Source organism: Lagopus leucura, unplaced genomic scaffold (assembly GCF_019238085.1).
Source record: "Lagopus leucura isolate 7727_CA_CO unplaced genomic scaffold, USGS_WTPT01 Super-Scaffold_100065, whole genome shotgun sequence".
Classification (NCBI taxonomy): Eukaryota; Metazoa; Chordata; class Aves; order Galliformes; family Phasianidae; genus Lagopus; species Lagopus leucura.
The window spans coordinates 940,790-955,961 of NW_024962309.1; positions in this window are offsets into that span (position 1 = coordinate 940,790).

Here is a 15,172-nt window from a genome sequence, read left to right on the forward strand (position 1 = left end):
ACCAAATGATGGATGGACATCAATGCAGCTACATAACGTACAGTGCAAAATGCTCCTGTGATCAGTATGTCCACTGCCAGACAATAGAGGTTATTTTTAATCAATGGCAAGAAAATCGTCCAGGAAATGTGTGGGTTTTTTTAGCTGTATAAAATAAAGTTACATAGAAAGACGTCAGCCTTTCTTAATACAGAAGCTCTGGACCCCTCCTCTGCCACAAAACTTTGCTGTGAACCTGGCCACAAGGCCAGGAAGAAATCAGATTTTCTGACACACTGGACAAGAGGTTTACTTCCCTGACTTGATTGTGATTTTCTGACCAAACCCAAGCACTCACACTGTGTTTAAATTCCCTCTCTGCAATAGATGTGATCTATTCCAACTGTCCCGGGAATGCTGAGCTTCATCAAATGCCAGCAGCGACTTTGAAAAGCTGACACGTGTCAGGAAAAAAAAAATAAAATAAAACCTGATGTTTGTTTCATGTCATTACAACAGCAGAAATCAGGCAGAAGCTGCCAGCACTTACTCTGGGATAAACTTCCCACTCCTTTCCGCTTCCTGGGATGTCCGCGATGGATTCTCAGCACCTTCTGTCCTCACAGTTCCCATCGCATCTTTTATGTTTAAAACCATGCTGAGATAAAGTTTTGTGAAATAATTAAGCTCAGTGACATGCAAAGATGCACTCAATGCAGGATTGAAGAACTGGGGGAGCTGTGATGGCGCTGCGCCGCTCCGCCTCCCTGAGAGATTCCTCCGTTGCTCTCAAGGAGGGAATTTTTTTCACAAAGATTCAGACACAGTGGGAAATTTCACTACAATTTGAATCATCTGCTGCTGCAGTGTTGTCCTGTTGTCCAGCTGCCAGCAAAGGTCAGAGCAGCGGGCAACGTTGTTGGAGTTCGGACATTTTATAGTGATGTGTGATGCTGTGCTGGCAATTACAGGAGAAACAACGGCGTGAAAGCATGCTGTTCTTTCCCCACAATTTGTTTTGGCTTGATGCTATCATTTTTTAATGTAGCCTGATTTTACTGTTCAGTAAGACGCTCAGATCCAAGCAGGTATTTGTTAACCCACTGTCTTGCGGAGCGCAATTTCCCCTTGTCCTATGAAAGAGTTCCTAAAAGCTTGGCTGAAATAACAGCTTTAGCTTGTATGCAGCAGGAGAGAAGCAAGAAATAAGGAGTGGGGATCATACCCACACACACTGCCACGCTTCCACACCAGAAGCTTCCACACAGCTTTCAGATTTTACAGTTTGTTGTGATTGGATTTTATTGTTGTGATTGCTGCTTTGTCGTCAAGAAAACATAGCGCCTGACAGATAGGAAAGATAGAAGCTTTCTGGGTTTGTTTGCTTTTTGTTTTGCATTTTCTTCCTGACATTTTGGCAGACATCAAAAAGGAGGGGGAAAAAAAAAAAAAAAAAAGGTAAAAAATGGATGTTTCCTATATTTGAAACCACTAACTTCACTGGGTGTAAAACTGCTGGTTTGTCCCAGCAAGTAATTACATTAGCACAAGTGAATGGTTCTCCAGACCTACATCTTCTATTGCCTTGACTTAAGTGGGACACAAAAATAAAGCCCTGTGACATAAATTTATCAACTGAAGACCTATTTTAGAAACTTGAGCTCTGTGTAAGATTCCTTTTCAAATAGAAAAACCTGCCCTGGGCTTGTATATCAAAATAAGTGCACATATCTCATTATGTGGCTTCTTAACTTGCTTCTTCAGTCCTCCATGTACCTGTTGGAAAGGAAAGGGAGGGGAGTGTGAGAGGGCATCATCAAATCACCCATTTGTTGCTTGTTTCCTCACTGTGGACAACCACACACTCACATTTGCAGTCACCTCCCGTCTGCGTATCACTGTGGTGTATCTCTATACGACCTCAACTCTAGTTGACTTCAACACAGATTCCCACTCATCATCAGCACAGGCTTATTCTCACAAAAAACAGGGTTTCCAGGGAAGCCCCTAGTGACAAGCAGGCCATCATATATGACATAAAGCAGTATCAGTCACAACCCGTATGGTTGAACCTATGGTTGAACCTCTATGAACCTACACAGCTAGGGAATAATGACCCAACCCATGCTGCTGAATGCTGCTGAATGCTGGACCCAGCTTCTGTCCAGATTTCATGCTAACTTAACTGGTGAAGATAATGTAGAGGAATGGATGAATGCAGCAGTGCATCCCCTCAACAGTGCGATTGCCTTCCCTCAATTGGCTCCCAGTAGTCCTGAGATTGTACCATAGCAGTCCAACTCCAGAGGGTTGAAAATTGGAAAAAATCTGCTTGGGCGAAACAAGAACCACTGCAAGATTTCAAGCCAACAAAGAGTTTTTCTTCCGCTGATTGGTGGGTTGAGTTGGTTTTTACGATTAAATAGTAATTTTTAATAAAAATCCTGATTGTGTCGTGTTTGGTGTTGACATAAAGCTAATGTGCCTTCTTCACTGGCCTTTTTTTTCTCACCACAGCTGCTGAGATGGAGGCAGCTGGCAGCAAATGCAAGCTCACAATAAGTCAGATTTTTGTTAACACTGCCCACATTCAGCCAGGACACTTCTTTATCATCATGTTGCTACTGGAAAATTGCACAGATCCAGTCCGAGATGAAGCATTTACTATTTATTAGCGAATTAAGTAAACAGTATCTATGTTTGTTGGCCCCACGCCTATTAAACAAATATCCCACACGTTGGCAGCTCCCATGATTTATCCTTGAGAGAGGCTGTGCCATCTGAACTCCAGCTCAGGGATTCCAAAATGCTACTTTAGATTCAGGAATGTTCTCCATTTCCCTCGAGAGACATAGAAATCTCAAACTAACAGTGCTATATCCAGAGATACAGTGGAGGAGGGGACTGGTAGGAAGACTATTACCAGTGAGTTTTGGTTTTTAGAAACATTTCTCTCCTTGGATACATATAGAAAGGAAGACAAGTTGGTTCCAAGAAGCCTTGTTAAGTGCATTTATCTCGACTCTTGGAAAACTGATTCTCTCTTCCAGTCATTCAGAATGCCATCACGGCAAAATCACATTTCCTACATAAGAATTTCTCTTAAGTTTGCATTAATTGGTGCAGAGTTCAGACACTACTGCAAGGTGGCCCGTACTGAGAGCTGCATTCTGTCACCAGGTTGTGTTTATAGAGTCACTAAGGGTGGAAAAGACCTCTATGAACAGCAGGTCCAACCCCAGCCCATCCCTCCATGCCCACTGACCAAGTCCATCCCCACACTGAACACCTCCAGGGACAGTGACTCAACCACCTCCCCGGACAGCCTGTGCCAATGACCACTTTCTAAGAATTTGCTCTTAATATCCACTCTGAACCTCTTCAGGTGCAACTTGAAGTCATCACCTCTCATCCCATCGCTTGTTACCTGGAAGCAGAGGCAGACCCACGCCTCACCACAACCTCTCTTCAGGGAGTTGGAAAGATCAGTGCGGTCTCCCCTGAGCCTCCTCTTCTCCATATGAACTGCCCCTTTTCCCTCAGCTGCTCCCTATAACACTTGTGCTCCAGACCCCTCACAGTTTCATTGCCCTTCTCTGGACACACTCCAATGCCTAGATGTCCTTCTGGTAGTGAAGGGCCTTCTTGACCACCTGGGCACACTGCTGGCTCACGTTCAGCAGAGCAGTGACCAACAACCCCAGATCCCTTTCCTTCCCACAGCCTTCCAGCTGCTCTGCCCCAAGCCTGAAGCAACGTATGGGGTTGTCGTGACCAAAGGGCAGGGCCTTGTTGAATCACATCCCGTTGGTCTCAGCCCATCAATCAGCCTGTCCAGGTACCTCCGTAGGGCCTTCCTTCCCCCAGGCAGATCAATATTTCTCCCAACTTGGTGTCAACTGTTACTGAGGGTGCACTCAGTGCCCTCATCCAGGTCACCATTAAGATACTATGCAGGGTCAGTCCCAGCACCAACCCCAGGACCACCACCAGTGACCAGTCACCAGCTGAATTTAATTCTGCTGTTCCTGCCTTCCCCTGCTCCAGCACCAGAGCTGCTATTTACCTCTTAAGCTTCAGATGCTAACAAGCATTGTAGAACATGGAAGCAACAAACCACAGCTGCTTTTTGCTTAAACTCATTTGCTGCCACTCACCTTTAGAAAAATTATATTTAGGAATCAGTAAAACAAGCAGAATAGATTCTGCAGGAAGACTCAGAACAACCAGCCCTGGGGGAATTTCACTGCAATATTAGCAGAGAACTTGCTTCAGACAGCTCAGATGGGATAAATTCATGCCCACCCCAAAACCCAGTGCATTCCCATCCACTGAATAGTTGTATGAGAATTTATAACGTGCACAGCAAATGTGAAAAGCCAAAAACATGCCAATGCTAAGAAAAAGGAATACGTAGTTATTTATGAGCAGTAAGTCCAGACCCATAAACTGCCTCCTCCTTTTGCCAAAAAGAATAGGTTCCATGTGGTTTTTAGCAGGCTATTTTAAGGCATTTCCATGCTTTTCACTGTGTTGTCATATCCAAAGAGCATTTGATTGGGAATTCATTTCTCTAATTCTGAATGCATGACACATACCCAAAAAGAGACAGTTAAATTAAATTGCAAGCCTTGCCTGGGTTGTTGTTTCATTTGTAACCTGCCTGGAGTGTCTGCTGGCATCACCAGGAAATACTGCAATATGAATCTCATCTCCAGCTATATTTACATATGGCTCTTTGCATATTAAAAGGCTCCAAAAGAGTCATGAGAATCATTCACCCCTCCCTGGTGCTGCAAAGTGCCTTGGCACTCCAGAGCCCAGCATTCACATCAAGCGTGATGCTGGGGACATTTGTTTTGCTGGAAGCTGCCTATAAAAACACAATTCAGTGTCTATCAAAGCAGGTGGTTATCAAAACATGAAATTGTTATCAAAACATGAAATTGGCCCATAAACACCTGTTGCATCCCCAGCACTTTGCGGGCATGTTTGGCACAGCCTTGCCATCTTGTGGTCTGCTCAGCTCTGCGGGATTGAAAGCAAAGCTGGGGTAAGAAGAGCTCCTGAAAGCAAGGCTGGGGAGAGAAAGCAGTGGTACCCTGCTGTTATGTGGGGGAGAAGAGCAGGCTGTGAGCACCATGGGAAGATACAGTGTCAGCTGCAAGCTGGATGCTGGAGACTTGAGAATCAAGCAGCACGGGGCTGGAGGAGCTTTAGAAGTGCATTAGCCTAATTGGTCTCATTAATCTAACTAGCGTCGTATCCTCTTAATTTGTATTGAGGTTAATTTTTGTTTAGGAAAAAAAGAATGGCTAGACCTTTGTTTAATGTAGTTATGTGTGCCTTTTAAACCAGCTATTTTACTTTAAATGATGGATTGAATTAGGGGTATGATTTCCTTTCAGGTTCTGAAAATTAGCATCTAATTATTCTTAACCTAAGGGATATTAGCACTTCTTAGAAAAGCGAATAATGATCTGATCTAAATTTAGAAGAGAGACCTTCCCAGTAAATGGCAAGGCAGGAATTGTTCAAAGGCAAGGAAGCAGAGTCCCCTTAAAAAATAATAATCATTCTTTAAAAAGTCAGAAGTCTTTTTCTAAGATGACCAAAATAAAAGGACTCTGCCTGCTTCAGGTCTGTGTTTGTAACATCACCCTGCAGCCCCCAGCCCTGCAGCTCCAGTCCAAACTGTGACACAGCAGTGGCGTTTCCATTCTCTCTGGGACTGCTGAGATCTCTCTGAGACCCATTCTGCCCTGTTGCTTCATTTGAAGAAGTTGGTGCCTGGAAGAAAAATTAGAAATGGGACGTATTCTAGTTTTAATTGGAGACAGCAAATCTCCATCAGGACAGATTGCCAAGCAACATCATGAATCACTGACAGCCTTCTAATAAGACTAAATGAGTGTCTAATGAATGTGATAGTTCAACCTCAAATGCTTGGACCCATAAGGGAATTAACTAAGCAATCATTATTTCAAAACAAAACAATATTTAGAGACAAACCCTTCCCTCTTCCTGCTGCCACCCCCCTGTTGATGCAGCACAGGATGGTGGATGTCGGCCATCCAACCCAGGAGCACACTGCTGCCTCATGGCCAGCTTTTAATCCATCAGAAACCCCAGGCTCTTTTCTTCAGAGCTGCTCTCAAGGAATTCTTCTCCCATCTGTACACATATCTGGGATTGCCCCATCCCAGCATCTTGCACTTGGCTTTGCTCAACCTCATTCGGTTCACAGGGGCTTTCCATGTTTATCAAGGCCTCCACGAATGGCATCCCTTCCTTCTGCTGTATCAACTGCATCACCAACTCAGCTTGGTGTCATCTGCAAGCTTGCAAATTAAGCTTGCTCAATCCCATCATCGATGTCATCCATCAAGACGTTAAAGAGCACCAGTCGCAGGATGGACCCCTGGGGAACACCACTCATGACCCCTCCCCACCTTCACAAAGAGCCACTGCCAACAGCCCTCTGGTTACAAACACCCAAACATTCCTTATCCCCTGAGCAGTCCACACTTTGAACCCATAACTCTCCATTTAGAGATAAGGATGTGGTGAGGGCCCATCTCTTGCAGGAGTCCAGCTAGACAATATCAGTTGTCTTTCACTTGTCCACCAGTGCTGTCATTCCATCACAGAAGGCCTCCAGATGGGTAAGGCCCTGCCTGCCCCTGGTGAAGCCATGCTGGCTGTCTCAGATCACCCGTTCATCCCTCATGTGCTTTAATGTCTCCTCCAGGAGAATCTTCTCCGTGACCTTCCCAGGCATAGCCATGAGGATCACAGCATGCAGGGTCTCCCTTTCCTCCCCTGGGTCTTCCTTTTTCTATTTCTTAAAAATGGGAGTGATGTTTCCCTTCCCTGCTGGTTTATACTATATTCTCTTCCCTTTGGAAGCCAGGCTACAGCCATTCTTGCATCCTTCCACAGTGACTGCTGGTCACTGGGAATGCCTTCATGCAACCAAAGCCCATGGATGAATAATTTCTGGCCAGGAGCAAACACAGATATATGACTACATCTGCAGTTTACCTTAGTTCTAAATCCAACTCCTATAGCAGGCCTGAAGTCAAGAGGTTTTTCTCAAAATAGGAATTTCCACTCCCCTGAAACTGCACTTCCAAACTGGGAGATGTGCTAATATTATCTGCTCAAGATGTTCCTGAGCTGTTTTGGTGCTTCAGGGATGTAACTTTAGAGTTAGTGCAAGTTTTGGCACTGCTGAAGACTGAAAGAAACTCGGCAGAGAACAGAGGGCACCGAGCGTGTTTCCAACCCTTTTCCTTTGGTAGGACGGGGCTGGATGAGAACCTCACTCAAGCAGTGCTCTCAGATCCTTGTATCATAGAACCATGGAACATTCCAATTTGGATCTCCAAGTATCCTCGAGCCCAACTGCTGGACACCGGGATGGGGGAACTGGGATGGAAGCAATGGGATGGGGGAGATGGGATGAGAAGAACAGGGATGGAGGCAGTGGGAAGGAGGGAGCAGGGATTGGAGTAATGGGGTGGGATGATGGGGTGTGGGGCACTGGGATGGGGGCAATGGGATGTAAGACGCAGGGATGGAGGCAGTGATGTTGGGGGAATTGGGGAGGGCACTGGGGGAAATGGGATCGCAGAATTGCGGGATGTTCTGAGCTGGAAGGAACCCACACAGATCATCAGGTTCAACTCCTCGTATTACAACTGGGGCACGCTCCTACTTGCGGCATTTGTGACAAGCAGGTGACAGCCCCTCCTCCTCCCCTCTGTCACAGGCTGGAGATGCCAAATTGTCCCACGGAAATGAGGTCTCTGTAGTTCCTTTGGGAGCTGGCTCTGCACCGAACCCCGGCATCCTCAGGCTCCCATCTTCCCTCATACACACCAGGGCCCATTTTTCTGCGAGCAGCAGCGCCGAAGGAAGCAGTTTGTCTCTTCAGCGCAGCCGCGCTGAGGAAAGGGATGATTGCAGGAGTTTATCTTTCCACTCCACACTGTATTATTCAAAAGGGCAAAGATATTTGCCTGGAGACCGTGCAGCAGGCGGGAGGGAGAACTTGCAGCAAACACATTGTGCTTCAATAGAATCTCTCATCAGTAAACACGACAGAGCTTTGCAAACATTACTGGGGAGGCTTTTTTTCTGTGTTGCTTTGGCCCAGGTATCACTCCCACCAAAGACGATGCGCGGTTGCTTCTTCCCCTCTGTTGATGTGGCTTTTTCATAACATGGGTATTTAAAAAAATGAGCTTATTCTAAATAAAAGGAGTGTTGAACATCAGCCTGACAAGTAGCAGCTAAGCCCAAAGTGCACCAATGCCAGTGTCTGCACGCGAGTTTGGCTTTTCTCAGTTTATAAAACCTTGTTTCTAAGTTTATATAAAACAATTTTCTGGGATGTTTTATACTGAAAGAGCCCAATTCAAATCCCATTGAAGTGGATGGAAATACTCCCATTGACTGAAGCGAGTTTTGATCACCCCCGTGCGGGAAGGAGAGATTTTGAGCTTGGATGAGGGAATCTTGCCCTCTGCTGGATGTTGCTCACATTGTAAATACAAGTCACAGGAAAAAAATACTGCTTTATTTGCTCATTTTTTGCCCTCAGATTCGGGTCTGGCTGAGGAAGGGTTTTCTCAGAGTTGTGCTGATGATGTTTCCATAGGTTGTCACATCAGAAGGGGCTGCCCAGTAAAACTCAGCACCACCCCCCTTCATCAAGGCTGACCGCCAGCCAACCCCAAAGCTGCTTCCCCAGAAAGGCTGCAGCAGTTTCATTGCAGCACTGGGGATGCTCTGAGGGTTTGCTGGACCATGCCAGGGTTAAGGCAACTGCTCTCTGCTCAGAGATTTTTTGCTGCTGGTGGTGGATCTGATAAATTCTGAGCCCAAGGGATTTTATTTGCTTCGAACAATCTGAACAAGGTCTCTGCCACAAGGAGTAAAGTGAGGATATTTACCGTAATAGCTCAGATCTGGTGTGGCAGCTTCATCAGGAGAACTCCAAGCTCCTCACAAATGTGGTCAGAATCATATCTCTGTTTTACAAAGGGTGAACAGAGGCATGAAGTAAAGGAGCTCGTTGCCTCCGGAACGAGAAACGGGCAGAGGCATGGCATCCACTTCAAGTGCCTTCATTGTAAGCATTGCCAGTGTGGCAAGAACCACAGAGCCACAAAGGTTGGAAAAGACCTCTCAGATCACCAAGTACAGCCCTTCACCAACCACAATATTGCCCACTAAACCACATCCAGAAGCACCTTTGCTGATTTCTGACTTCTGCAGCTCATCGCAGGGCAGATCCTTCCTCCCTTACACAATCTGTAGGAGAAAAGGCTCCCAGTGGTGGCACAAACCAGCACTGAGGTTGTATTTCAGCTCTGTGTAGAACCACTGGGGCTGTTTTCCTTATTCTTCCTATTGAGACAAAAAGGTGATGGCTGTGCAGTTTGTTCAATAAAGCACAAAGTCCACTCTTTCCACTCTTACAAATGGGAACTGAAGTGGTCCTATGGGAACTTTAGTATGGTGCTTCCTTCACCAACTGAGGAAGCAAACTGTTCAGAACTGTTTTCTGCTGGTTTGTTCTCTCTGAGGTTCCCAGCATGATTCCTCAGCCAGAGCCAGAGGAGAAGATGCTGCGAGCCGGAATGTGATCTCTATCATCAGCCTATGGAGCTCATCTGACCTCTTGCCAAGGATGACGTGGGCTTCATCACCTTGGATCCAAACCTGGAGCAGGAACGTTGTGAAAACAGGAAGAGTCACAGCAGCAAAACTGGCATCGGAATTTGGTGCAAATCCAGAGCGGCTCTGCTAAAATGAAACGGAAAGAATCAGACCTGAAATAGAGATGAATGTGTGCCTTCTGGGCCAAGGTTTGCTAGGACATGACATGTTTCATATCTGAGCAGCTGGTTGAACCTATTGGACATGCAAAGCGTGTTGGTGTCACCGAGGGAAGTGACACCTTATAGTATATAAGGGCTATAGACTATATAAGGGCTGGAGAACCACACAGCTCCTGGCACAAGGAGGCATCAGTGAGAGGCTACAGGGTGAGGAGACCCTCTGTGACCTGCCTGGCTCCCAGTGCCATGTTCACATTAAAAATGGGGGAAAATGAGCCTGCTTGGACTTGTCTGCTTCCTGGAATGCTGCTCCCAGCACTCTGAGGAGCAGCGGTGTGTCACATCTTGCAAACCTAAGAACAACCTGCATCCAATCTGGATGGGTTGGGCGTCTCCAGGGTCACCGTCACCCACATCAATCCATCCGCTGGTTCTGACGCAGGTTCTCCTCTCCAGTTTTAAACTCACCTCCTCCACCCATCTCCTTCTGGTCGTGCTCCACATGGCACTGTGTGCCTCAGACCCAGGGCAAAGCGTTCTGCCCTCAGGGTATCCAGAGTGTAAGTTCCTCATCGTATAAATACTAATTAGATGTTCATGTACATGTTAATATACACTAAGGATTCATCCTTAGCACAGACTCTGTTCTGGGCAAAGATAGTGGCTCTCTTTTCAAAGGGCAGCCATCAGAGGAACAAAGCCCAGCACCTTTTATCTCTCTGGGAAGCTGAACGTTGCACCCTTCCTCTTCTCCATGCTGCTTGTGCTCATCTGCTGGCTTTTCCTCTCTGCCCCATCCTGTTCCCCTTCTGCTTTAATCAGAAGCAGCAGCTGAACAGGAGGTGCCATTTCACAGCTAGGGCAGAGGCATCAACAGTGAGAGGTGATGGAGAGGCTTTCACCCTGCCATCAACACTCAGCATAATAACCTTGCCTGACTATGTCCTGCTATGGCAATAGGGAGCCTGAGCTGTAAATCCTCGGCCAAGCTCATCTTTCATCACAGTCCCTTTTGGGGTCAGACAATTAATCTGTCAATTAATCACTTTTCTATGTGGCAGTGTTTACATATAAGCAGAGATCACTTGGAGCCAAGCATGGCTGCACCAGAGGCACCTTGGCTTCAGCACATGTGGACAAGAACTGCCTTTCCCAAGGTTTTAGGCGTATGCACAGACACAGGCAGCATCTACCATTGCACTCCTCACATTTGACTAGTTTATGCCTTTTGGGACTACGCTGCTTAGCAAAGGCAGGCTCTGTATTGCAAAGACAGGCTCTCTGTTGCAAAGACAAGCTTTCTATATTGCAAAGCTGGGCTCTGTATTGCAGACACGGGCTCTCTGAACCTCTGGCTGCAGCACCGAGTTGTTCTGTGATGCTGGATGTGACCTTTCCCTTCCGCTGTCTCTCTGTGTTCTGTATGTCTTCAGCCTTCTGTCTCTCCTCCTCAAAAGCACAGCCTACACCAGAAATACTCTCTCCCTGCAGGATCTTCACAAAACCAAAGCACTGTTGAGGGGAAAAACAAAAGCCTTTGCCATGCCATGGGTTTTCTCTATGACTCAGGTGCACTGTGGCTTGTGTTTCAGTTCAAACCCTCACCAGTGGTGAAAATCACAGATGGGCAGGGTATGGTCATGGAGAGTCCTCAGGTGGCCCTGGGTCCCTTCACGTGGTCCCATGTCTGCTTGGACATTCCTGGTGACCCTTTGATATCCCTAGAAATGTTTGAATGTCCCCATAATCCCCAAAACATGTCTGTGGCTCCCCTTACATCTTCATGTCTCCTTGGACATCCCTGTTCAGCCTGGAGAAAAGAAGGCTGAGGGGTGACCTCATTGTAGCCTTTCAGCACCAAAAAGGAGCCTACAAAACAGGAGGGTATCAACTCTTAGAAAGGGGAGATGACAGCAGGACAGGGGGAAATGGTTTTAAGTAGAGGGAGGGGAGATTGAGGTTGGATGTCAGGGGGAAGTTCTTTGCTATAAGAGTGGTGAGGTGCTGGAACAGCTGCCCAGAGAGGCTGTGATGCCCCATCCATCCCTGGAGGTGTTCAAGGCCAGGTTGGATTGGGCCCTGGGCAGACTGGGCTGCTGTGAAATGTGGAGGTTGGTGGCCCTGTGTGTGGCAGGGGGTTGGGGATTCATGATCCTTGAGGTCCCTTCCAACCCTGGCCATTCTGTGATTCTGTATGATTCTGTCATCTTCTGGGATGTCCCTGATGCATCTCAAGTGTCTCCATGTCCCAGGACAGCCTCATGTCACTTTGGTTGTCCCCCAGGGCCTCTCAGATGCCCCCCGTGTGACACTTAGTGTTGTGGCTTAGCAGGCATGGTGGTGATGGGTTGGCAGTTGGATTGGATGACCTTGGAGGTCTTTTCCAGCCCTAATGATTCAACGACCCTGTGGGATCCCACAGGTGGGAATGAGTTGATGGCTGGACTGATTAATCCTGAAGATTTTTTCCAACCTTAATGATCCTATGAGTGGAAACGATGGGGATGGGTTGTTGGATGGGCTTCATCTTGGTGGTCTTTCCCAACTTTTAAGATTCTACAACTCTACAACTCTTTTGGACACACATCATGAGGACCTGGCCTTAGGTGGAACCCTCCTGGCAACACTGCTTTGTGCCTGCAGTACTGGAAATCTGCACTGCAGAGCCCTAGCCCTGACCTGCCCTGACTGCTCAGAGATTTCTACCCAAGCTTCCTATGCAGCAGCTCAGAGTGAGGAACTGGATGAGTGAAATTGAATTTGAATGTGAGGGAGGGAATGTGGGTGGGAGAAAATAACCCTTTGAGTAATTTATGAGGCACATTTATGGCTGTTATTTATAGATCTCTATGGGAATTCGCATTGTTCTCTGCCATCTGACATTATCTGGCAGTGCAGTGATGCCTGGAAAAAAAAAATACTCACACTCCCCCCCAGAAAAGAACCCTCCTTCAATGCCACATTTTCTACCAATACCATTGAAAGCTCAGGGTGTCAGCAAGTCATCAGCCTGTCCCTGCTCTCCTCTAATGACTTAGGGCTTCAACGTACAAGGGCTCGATTAAAACTCTCCTCACAGTAAATCAATGGCAGCTCGGGGAAAAGGGGTCCCTTCTCTCTCCTTTTCTCAAAGGAAACTTAACTCACTTTTTTTTCTTTCCTGTGTTCTCCTGGCATTTGATTTCACATGCATGCAAAAATACTGCATCAATGCTCAGAGGAAAGCACTCAGTGGGGCTGCACGGCGCCCAGGGAGAGATGAAACACGTTTCTTTATGCCTCTGCCGTTAGTTCTGGGCAGACAAATGAATTCAGGTGCAGTGAAAACAGCCTCTTGCACACAAGCTGCTCCTATTTAGAAGGATAGAGGATGTCAGCTGGAGCAGCAGGGCCGCGGTGGTATCCATGAACCTCTGCACCATTGCTGAGGCAGCAGAAGAGCAGAACAGCGTTCCGCTCCCAGCTCTGAGCCGATGTGGGCACGAGGTGTGGATCTAATCAGAGGAGTGAGGTTCGTTTCCCTGCATCCCCTCCTGTCCTGTGATGGGCAGAGTTGTTTTGCTGTGTTTCTTCAGATGCATGATCTCAGGAGGCTTTGACCCAGATGCTGAGCCCTGACTCACAGTGCAGCACTCCTGGAGCGCCTTTTCCTGCGCTCGGTGCCGTGGCTGCTGCAAGATGAGCAGAGGAAAGGACAAAACACACCTGACTTAAGGCAAAAATGTGGGATGGGAATCTGGTACAGAGTTGGCCCAGAGCCTGGGAAAGCTCAGCTGTCACCAGACTTGTTTACGGAGGGCGAGAGAGCAAAGGGGAGCAAACCACGGGGTTTCCTGCAGAGCTTTGGTCAGTCCACAGATGATTTGGGTCTGTCATGTTCAACTAGACCAAGTCCTCTGGGACTGCACAGTTCTCTTTGACCAAGAGGTAATAGGAAACGGCCCGGAGAGGAAGGCCACATTTAACCCCGCCGTGTCCCCGCTCCTAGCATCACACAGAGCAATGCATCCCTGGGAGCAGGAGCCAACGCTCCGAGTGCGGATGAGCTGTGACACTGGGATGGCACCTCGTCCCAGTCCAGCCCCTGCTTCCCGTTTGGCAACAGACGTCCCCTCCCTGGCCCAGAACCCAGCAGGAAAACCATTTCTATGCTACTCAGCTGTGGCTGTGAACGCGATAACAAGGTGAAACATCGATGATTCCCCACCACGCAGCCAACCTTCAATAAAAAAAGACATTATTCCAGCACAAAGATAAGGCAAGTTTTGGTGTCGAAAAGCACAACATATGCCAGCCAAAATGTGTGAACTTTCTATTGAGGGCGGTCCATATCTGTCTTGGAGGAAATTGTGTGGAGAAGAGAGGGAAATAGACTCAAGAAAGCAGCAGGAATGCAGTTTAAAAGCGTGTATCTGGTGCCCTCTTTTGGAAATGCTCGTCTTTAAAGGAGCAGCACAAATGCTCCGTGGTTTTGTGTGTCTCTGGAGTAGGGATTTTCTTTCTGGACTCACAGTACATCTCATAATTATACAAAATAGGAGTTTGGGTTAGCAGTTTAACCAATTGTTTTCCATAAAACCACTGTGCAGTTTGTGAAGGAAGAGGAGGAGAGGAGAGGAGAGGAGAGGAGAGGAGAGGAGAGGAGAGGAGAGGAGAGGAGAGGAGAGGAGAGGAGAGGAGAGGAGAGGAGAGGAGAGGAGAGGAGAGGGGCTGTTGTGTTTGTTTGTTTTCTATGTTTTGCTTTGCTTTAGGTAACTAAAATGAACGATAACATGTAAGGCTCACTCTGTGTGTTATTACAGGACAGTGCCCTGTTAGGCTTATACTACACTAGAATACTCTTCAGTGATTCATATCTCCTTAACACTGAAATACTATCTGGCAATATAACAGAAAGGAGATATGAAAATGTCATCCCTGTGTCACGATAATCATACGCCCTGTGCATGTTCTACGTTTATTACACCCTCCATCATATCCCAGCCATACAAGGGGCTCTGGAGGCAGACGTTTCCGTTGTTGGGGGTCCTGCTGCCACCTCGAGGTACTCGGCCAAACAGGGAAACCTGCTGTGCTGCAGCGTGAGCCTCCGGTCCCGCTGCTGGGCACCGCCGGGCGCAGCCTGGCTCCGTCCTCTTTGCATCTCCCCGCAGGGACCGATGGCCGTGCCGGGATCTCCCTGAGCCTCCTGTTCTGCAGGCTGAGCCGCCCCAGCTCTGCCAGAATCCCACGCCAAGCATTCCCCAGGTAGTGCTGCTTGAGGACGGCAGGGGACATCGGAAGGGAGGGATGGGGCTGCTGGGGGCAGCGCTGGGACACGGCCCTCTGTGCTGCCCTGCAGG